Here is an 8,550-nt window from a genome sequence, read left to right on the forward strand (position 1 = left end):
TTCTCGTAGTTAATCTATACTTGAGGATCTTTTTCATCCATCCATTTTCCCCGACTCTGCTTTCTTCCTTTTGATAAACCTGCATATGTTTGTGATTGTAGACTGTGGTCAGTAGGTTTTTTGGTTTGCATTAAAATCTATGAATGTTGGTTTCAATCATTGGATAAAAAAGCTTGAGTATTTCTTACAGTTGGGGTCTTGGAAGGTGGGTCTATGGTTTGAACTTCGATGGAATTAGATCCTGCACCATTAGAGAAGAGTATCAGTATATTATATTTGTTTGGTAGTAAGTGTAGGGGTTTACCATTGTCTTTGGGTAGGTCATTGTAGATTTCTTTATAGACAATATTTGTTACGCCACATTTTTTTAAGTCTTCTCCTTGTAGAATAGTGTGGCCATTTGGTGATGCAACTCTAGAAAGAGCAACATAGAGTTGTCCATGGGTAAAAACTGGATTTGGCAGATAGAGGACAACGTTCTTTAAGCTTTGGTCTTGACTTTTATTAATTGTCATGGCATAGCAAACTCTAACTGAAATTGTCGTCTTCGAAGTGTGAAGGGATGATCTAATTCTGGGGGTGACATGATAATCCTTGGTATGAATACCTTCTTCCCAACATGCGTTCTTGTAACTATTTTTAGCTTCTATCACTCTTTCTCCTAAATTAGTGACTATCATTCTTGTACCGTTGCACATTCCTTCTTTTTGATTTATGTTCGTAGAAGAATCATTGGGACTCCTTTTTTGAGGCTTATCTTGTGCTTGGGCAAACCAGGAAACTCTAAAGAGTTTAAATACTTTACAGGGTATAGTGCTTCATAATGTGCTCCGATTGTTTCCGCTTTTCCTATGCTATCTGAGCTTAAATATTCTTTCGCTTCTCCCCCAACCTGAGATAACATGTAGGCATTGATCTCGTCGACATACTCATTCCTTGGAGTTAGGATTGCTCGTTTTGTCAAATATTCAAAGGTGGTGTCGATGCTTTGTTGTAGCGGATATGATGCTTTAGTGATTTGTTGGAGTTGATTTCCTTTTGGTTTTAGAAATCTTCTTTATCCTTCGCATCATATGTTTCACATGTTGGTGCAGTTCCATTTCCAATAGTTAGTAGCCAAGCTGCGAACCTTGTTTTGGTGTAGTCTCATGCTTCTTTCCAACATAAATACTTTGCAGGAATTCCATAAATATAAGTGGCTTATAGATGCAAGTACTGTATCTGCTCTTGTTTCCTGTGGTATCACCGGTAGGATCTGCCTAAAGTCTCCACCAAGTAGGACCGTTTTTCCGCCGAAAGGTTTTTCACTTGCTGAACAATTGATGTCCATATATTTTACCCTGTTTTCCTTTAATATATTCACATCTTTTGCATCTTTTGCTATCAATTTTGACCATTATTGCATAGCTTTAGGAATGTTCTTGCATTAGAGTTTAGTTGCATTGCATTTGCATCTTTTCATGCATAAACAGGTGATTTTGGAGCTTAAGGAGCATGGAAGCAATGCTGAGGAGAAGTGAAGCAATCATGAGGAGAAAGCAAGAGAGCTAAGGCTGAAGAACCAAGGTCCGAAGTCCAACTCAACTGCCCACTCTACCAGACACTCGACCGTGTGCTGAGAGGGACTCGACCGAGTGGGAGGAGCACAAGAGGAGCCAACTCGACCGAGCACCAGGTCGAGTTGGTCAAGCCGCCTGGCTATTTTGTCTTTTAGCGTTTTTAGGGCTTCCACTACTTTTTCTATATAAGGGCTTGTACCTGCAGCCACCAAAAGGGTCCAGCTTTTTAGAGAGTCAAAAACCTAGTCTTTACCTTTTAGGGATTATTCCTTTTGCACTTTTATTTTCTTAGATCTTGTACTTCTTTTAAAGGAGAAAAAGACTAAATTCTTCAATATTGTTGGTTTCATAACTTTCTTAATATTGAGAATTTGAGTTTGGTTCTTTCTTCAATATTGTAGATCTTTGATTTATCTTTCTAATGATGCAAGTTTCAGTATTTTCTGGGTTTATGACTTTATTGTTCATCATGTATGCTTGTGAGTAGTTGCTTAGGATCTTGAGGATGGGTTAGGCTGGGTTGTGTGTGAGGTTTGTTTGATTTGGTCAAGCTTTATTAGTGTAGATCTCTTCTAGGCTAGATGTTCTTAATGCTGATCCTATATCTGAGAGGGTAGGATCTGATTTCAAGCCTCTTAGCATCACACCAATGTCTAGGAGCATAGATAAGGCTAGATCTAGAGACTATCATTAGGCTTGCTAAGAGATTAGAAGTCTTGTTTGATTTTTGACATATTACTTAATGCCTGCTTGTGTAGATTCTTTACTTTGTGAGAACAATTCTAGAGATGCATGAGATTGATTGTTTCTTGCCATGAGAGTGGATTAAACATGTCTTAGAAATATATGTCTAGAGATTAGCTCAAGTTGTTTGAGATTTGTTGACCAAGTTAGATGACCTCAATCATAGTCCAGCCCATGAATCCCTTCTCAAGACCTTTCTTGTTTATTGATTTCTTAGCTTAAATCATGTTGTTTGATCGTTGTTTGATTCATTTTGGTATTGCTCTGTTTTTCTTGTGTTGCTCTGTTTTGCGTATTTGTCCAGCTCGACCCTGCACTCGATCTACACTCGATCGAGTGCTTGCTTGAGTTCCAACCCAGAACTTGTGTTTATGATTAGTGTTTGTCTTGTTTCACTCTAGTTGCATTTCTGTTGCATTCATTTAGTATCCTGTTCATTACTTACCTTGCATTAGTTCAATACTTGCATTATCATAGTTTCTATTTCTGTTTTAGCTTCATAATTATCATAGTCATTCTGTTCTATTTGCATTTAGCTCCTAGTTCTTGTAGTTTTACTTTCTGCATTTTACATTTCATCATAGGATTGTTAGTGACAAACAACCTTTACATCTGGCTTGACTTATACATATATGCACATCCTGATTGCTTGCAAACACTCAGATTGGATTGACACCTCTTATACTACAACTGCATAAGGGGAATTGAAACACCTTGCTTTCATCAACACTTGCTCGAGTTCCAACCCATAACTTGTGTTAATGATTTATGTTTGTCCTGTTTCATTCTAGATGCATTTCTGTTACATTCATTTAGTATCATGTTCATTACTTACCTTGCATTAGTTCAATACTTGCATTTCCACAGTTTCTATTTCTGTTTGTCATAATCATTCTGTTCCATTTGCATTTAGCTCCTAGTTCTTGTAGTTTTACTTTCTGCACTTTCCATTTCATCATAGGATTGTTAGTGACAAACAATCTTTACATCTGGCTTGACTTAGACATATATGCACATCCTGATTGCTTGCAAACACTCAGATTGGATAGACACCTCTTATACTACAACTGCATAAGGGGAATTGAAACACCTTGATCCTGAGAGAACCGAAAGTGAAGAAGAAAGGGAACCAACTCTTAGTGAGTTCATGAGGAGAAACAAGGCCGAGGGGAAGAGGGCAGCAGTTGAGATTGAACAAGAGGAGATTGAAAGTGAAAGTGAGGAAGAAAGTGAAGAAGAAGAGTTAGAGGATGATGGAGAAGCAGAATCTTGTGGATTGACAAAGAGGCAACTTTATGAAGCCTTCATGAGAATGGAGTTCCTGGGAACTAGGTATCCAAACAAGGAAACCATGGAGAAGCTAGCCATTGATGAAGATGTGGAGTATCATTTTGAGAAATGCAACCTAACCAAGTTCATGGGGCTTTGCATGGAGGGGTATAAAGAAGAAAGTTGTGAGTTTCTAGCCACAGTCAAGCTGCACACATATGCAAGGAAGGACGATGAGTTTGGAGCTGGTCATATTGCTTTCACAATCAAGGGGAAGAACTATGAGCTTTCATTGAAGAAGATAGCAAATGTGTTTGGTTTTGAAGTTGGTAGTAATAGGAGCTTGATGATACCAAGAGAGGAGCTCTATGCCATTTGGGAAACCATTGGAGACAACATCACCTATTCATCCTCAAAGACCAAGAGTTCAAAGATAAGAAGCTGAAACACATATTTTTGTATGGTGGTTGAATGATGTATGGAATGATGACTTATGAATGAATGGATGGCAGGGTGTTTCAATCCAAAAATATGTGTTTCAGCTTCTTATCTTTGAACTCTTGGTCTTGGAGGATGAATAGGTGATGTTGTCTCCAATGGTTTCCCAAATGGCATAGAGCTCCTCTCTTGGTATCATCAAGCTCCTATTACTACCAACTTCAAAACCAAACACATTTGCTATCTTCTTCAATGAAAGCTCATAGTTCTTCCCCTTGATTGTGAAAGCAATATGACCAGCTCCAAGCTCATCATCCTTCCTTGCATATGTGTGCTTGACTGTGGCTAGAAACTCACAACTTTCTTCTTTATACCCCTCCATGCAAAGCCCCATGAACTTGGTTAGGTTGCTTTTCTCAAAAAGATACTCCACATCTTCATCAATGGCTAGTTTCTCCATGGTTTTCTTGTGTGGATACCTAGTTCCCAGGAACTCCATTCTCATGAAGGCTTCATAAAGTTGCCTCTTTGTCAATCCACAAGATTCTGCCTCTCCATCATCCTCTAACTCTTCTTCTTCACTTTCTTCCTCACTTTCACTTTCAATCTCCTCTTGTTCAATCTCAACTGCTGGCCTCTTCCCCTTGGCCTTGTTTCTCCCCATGAACTCACTAAGAGTTGGCTCCCTTTCTTCTTCACTTTCAGTTCTCTCAGGATCTTCCTCAACTGACTGATTTCTTGAACACGGCATCTGACTCGATCGACCACTCGGACAACCACTCCGTCGAGTGCATGCTCGAGTGGGGCATCGAGTGGTTCTTCCAGCTTCTCTCCTTGATTGTAGGCGATCATCACAACGTTCCATGGAGCTTGCAGCCGCTTGTTGAGACTTCCTAGTAATCCTTGAAGACATTTTCGAATAGAACTGAAGGGAATAGACTCAAAGCTTAAGGTTAATAGGTTAGTGACCAAAAAACTTAAAAGAGCTAAGCTTGAGCAAATGATGAACTTTGAGAGAGATTTTAAAACTTGATTTTAGTTGTTTTGAGCAAATGAGAGAGAGTGAGAGATATAGGATCGTGTGAGGCTCTATTTAAAGAAGCTAAGGGGACAAGGAGACAAGGGTGGAGCGTCCATACCATTCAAGTTTGAAATGGGAATCTTTGACCTGCTTTTTTCTGCCACTCGAACCCACACTCGACCAGCACGTGGTCGAGCTCCTTGACCAAAGTTTGAAATTTCAAATTTTTTCTTCTTTTTCTTCCCTCCACTCGATCATTCTAGAGAAATGAGAATCGAGTGGGCCTTACTTCTTTGCCAACTCGGTCGAGTACCTCTCGTGGGCTGGTCGAGTGGGCTTGCAAATCTCCTTCCCCAAGTCCAAATCTCTCCATACCCATCTACACTTTCATTGAAAAGCTTGTCCAACACAAACATAAAAGAAAACACATCAAAACTACTAAGAAAATAAAACATATTTACAAAGGATACCTTAGGGACTTCCTCCCCAGTGAGCTTGTTTAGAGTCACTAAGCTTGACTTTGGTTGCCTTCTTAGGCTTTGTTTAGATACCAAGGAGGTGATGAAATCCTCCCTGGTACTTCTTGATCACTATGAGTCTGATCTTTGATCACCTCACCCTTAACACACAAACCATATTTTTTCTTGATTTTGAGCCTTGGTCTTGCTTTCCTCAAAGACCTCTTGTTTAGCTTGACTTGGAGATCTTTAACCATACCAGTCAACTCTTGAACTGACCTCTTAAGTTTTTCCATAGAATCTTCTTGAAGAGAGAGATTGTCCTTTGGAGTTGCCTCTTCACTTAAACCTTCATGACCACCTTTGTCCTTGATAGTAAAAGGTTGATCATCAGTGGTAGGAAGGTTGGTTGGGTTATAGATGTTAAACTTCATAGCTATACCCTCAGAAATGTTCAAGGTCACAAGACCTTCCTTAACATCAATAACAGCTCCAACTGTGGCTAAGAATGGCCTCCCAAGGATGATAGGATCTTCAGGTTCCTTGTCCATCTCCAATACCACAAAATCTGTATGAACCCTTGCTCTTCCTATCTTGACTGGAATATTCTCCAACTTGCCAACCACATCTCTGTTTGAACCATCAGCTAGGCATATATGAAGGTTGGTGGACTTGAAGTCAGTGTGCCCAAGCTTTTGTGCTATAGAATAGGGCATCACACTGATAGATGCTCCCAAGTCACATAAGCACTGGTTGTAGTGAAGATAGCTAAGTGTGCAAGGCAGATAGAATGGACCTGGATCCTTAAGCTTAATTGGGATGATTACTCCTCCAAGGTCTTCAAGATCCTTCTCATCTTGAGCTTGAGCCTTCTTCTTTGATAAATCAAACAAAAAATCCTTATAGAGAGGATATGGATCATACTGTTCCAAGGCAGGTCCTCTTTCTTCTTCTTGGTAAGCAATGATGATCTCTTGTATGGCCATCACTTCTTCTTGTTTCTCAATCACAACCTCTTCTTTCAAAGCTTTCTCTTCGTCTTGTTGCAAAGCCAACACTTCTTTTTTCTCAATGATTTCCCTTAGTTCCTTATGCTTCTGTGCCTTGAAACGCCCTGGAAATGGTAGTGGAGGCTTGCAAGCAGGAGGAATGTACTTAGCAGGCTTGACAGCTTCTGACTCTTCAGCTCGATCGACCACTCGAACACTCACTCGGTCGAGTGCTTGCTCGAGCACCTGGTCGAGTCCAATACCAGATTCAGACTGCGTTGCACAGACTTCACTATGAGCTTCAAGAAATGACCAATTCTCCCCAACTTGAACTTCACTGTCCCCAGTGACTTTTTCTTCAAAGATATGAATGGCTTTGGCAGTAAACTCCCTTGGGTTTTGAACTGCTTTTCCAGGGAGTTGGGTGGGTTTTGGAGCTGAAGTAGATGCTATATTGCTCTCCATATACTTCACTCTTGAGTTCAGACCTTCAAACTTCATATGGAGATCATTATACTGTGATGTTAACCTTTGATTCAACTCAGCAAACTGTTTTGCTTCCTCAATCTTTCCATTGGTTTGCCCAATCAACAGTTGTTGTATCATTGCTATTAGGTCTTGTTCCTGGTCTTGGTTAGTCTGAAACCCTGGTGGGGGACACAATTGGGGCTGGAACACTTGTTGGTGCTGCTTGGGTGCATAGTTGTTCTGTTTTTGAGGCTGAGGAGGTGGATAGACTTGGTCTTGAGGGTTGGCTACATTAGTGCTCCTATAAGAGAGGTTGTTCTGCTTGAATCCTCCACCTTGGTTGTAGCCTTTGTATCCTCCTCCTTGGTTCTGCATATAACACAACTCAGCAAACTCCCTATCTCCTTCTTGGACTGGAGCTTCTTCTTCACCAATGAAGTGAATGGTTTTTGACTGGCTTAGGAGAATCTTGTCAAGCTTCTCATTGACCATCTTTAAATCCTGCTTGTATTTGTCCTCTTGATCATTGGAGGGGATCCTTATGGTTCTATCATAATCTTCATTATAATTACCATCTGACTGAGCAAGGTTCTCAACCAATTCCCATCCTTCTTCTACATTCTTGTTGAGGAAGTTGCCATTTGAAGCTGTATCAAGAAGCATTCTTATTTTAGGAAGCATTCTTATTTTAGGAAGCACTCCTCTATACAAAGTGCTTAGAAGGGACTCATTGCTGAAGCCATGGTGAGGACACTGAGTCTGGAATCCTTTAAACCTTTCCCAAGCTTCACAAAAGCTCTCATTAATCCTTTGAGCAAACCCAGAAATTTCATTCCTCAACCTAGCAGTCCTTGCATTGGAGAAGAACTTGGCCAGAAAAGCTTTCTTGCATGCATCCCATGTGGTTATTGCTCCAGTAGGAAGAGTCTTCTCCCATAGATGAGCTTTGTCTCCAAGGGAAAATGGGAATAGCCTTAACTTGAAGCCATCTTCACTTACTCCATTGATTTTTGTGAGTCCACATATTATGTCAAACTCATCAAGGTGATCTAGAGGATCCTCCATTGGCAATCCATGAAATTTGTTGGCTTGTATCATGGAGATCAATCCACTCTTGATTTCATAATTATTATTGGCCACATCAGGAGGCACAATACCAGCTCTTTGGTTGTGCGTGTTAGGTGCATCCCCAACACCAATGTGTCTAGGTCTATGATCATGGTTATCTTGCTGCTCCATGACTATTTCTTTGCTTATGTCTCAAACCCTTTTGTAGCCTGTGGATGTTGTCAATAGGCCTTTGAAGACTGTCTTTGCCTTTTGACCTTGTGTGCATCAACAAACTCGAGTACAGACTCGAACACGTACACGGTCGAGCGTAGGCTCGTGTGGGTGGTCGAGTCGACTGGGAAGTGATGGCTATTTGGATCCGGCTTCTGACTCGATCAAGTGCTCGATCACTACTCGGTCGAGTGGTGGTCGAGTGGGTGGTCGAGTGGGTACCTGAAACTCAAGACAGCCAAGCAAAAGAAGATTCGAGTTCAGTAACTTCACAAGTGTATGAACGAACTTAATGTTAGACTAATAATGATCCTAAATGTCAC

General features: G+C 40.6%; 1 non-coding gene across 1 annotated transcript; it reads left to right on the forward strand.

Annotated features, from left to right (window-relative positions):
- The first annotated feature begins 7,682 nt into the window (after window positions 1–7,682).
- Window positions 7,683–7,789, forward strand: LOC147929634 (small nucleolar RNA R71). The gene has a single exon (XR_015579035.1). It is a non-coding gene; the product is annotated as a small nucleolar RNA R71 (small nucleolar RNA).
- Window positions 7,790–8,550: the final 761 nt, after the last annotated feature.

This window comes from Camelina sativa, chromosome 13 (genome assembly GCF_030686135.1).
Source record: "Camelina sativa cultivar CO46 ecotype springtype chromosome 13, ASM3068613v1".
Classification (NCBI taxonomy): Eukaryota; Viridiplantae; Streptophyta; class Magnoliopsida; order Brassicales; family Brassicaceae; genus Camelina; species Camelina sativa.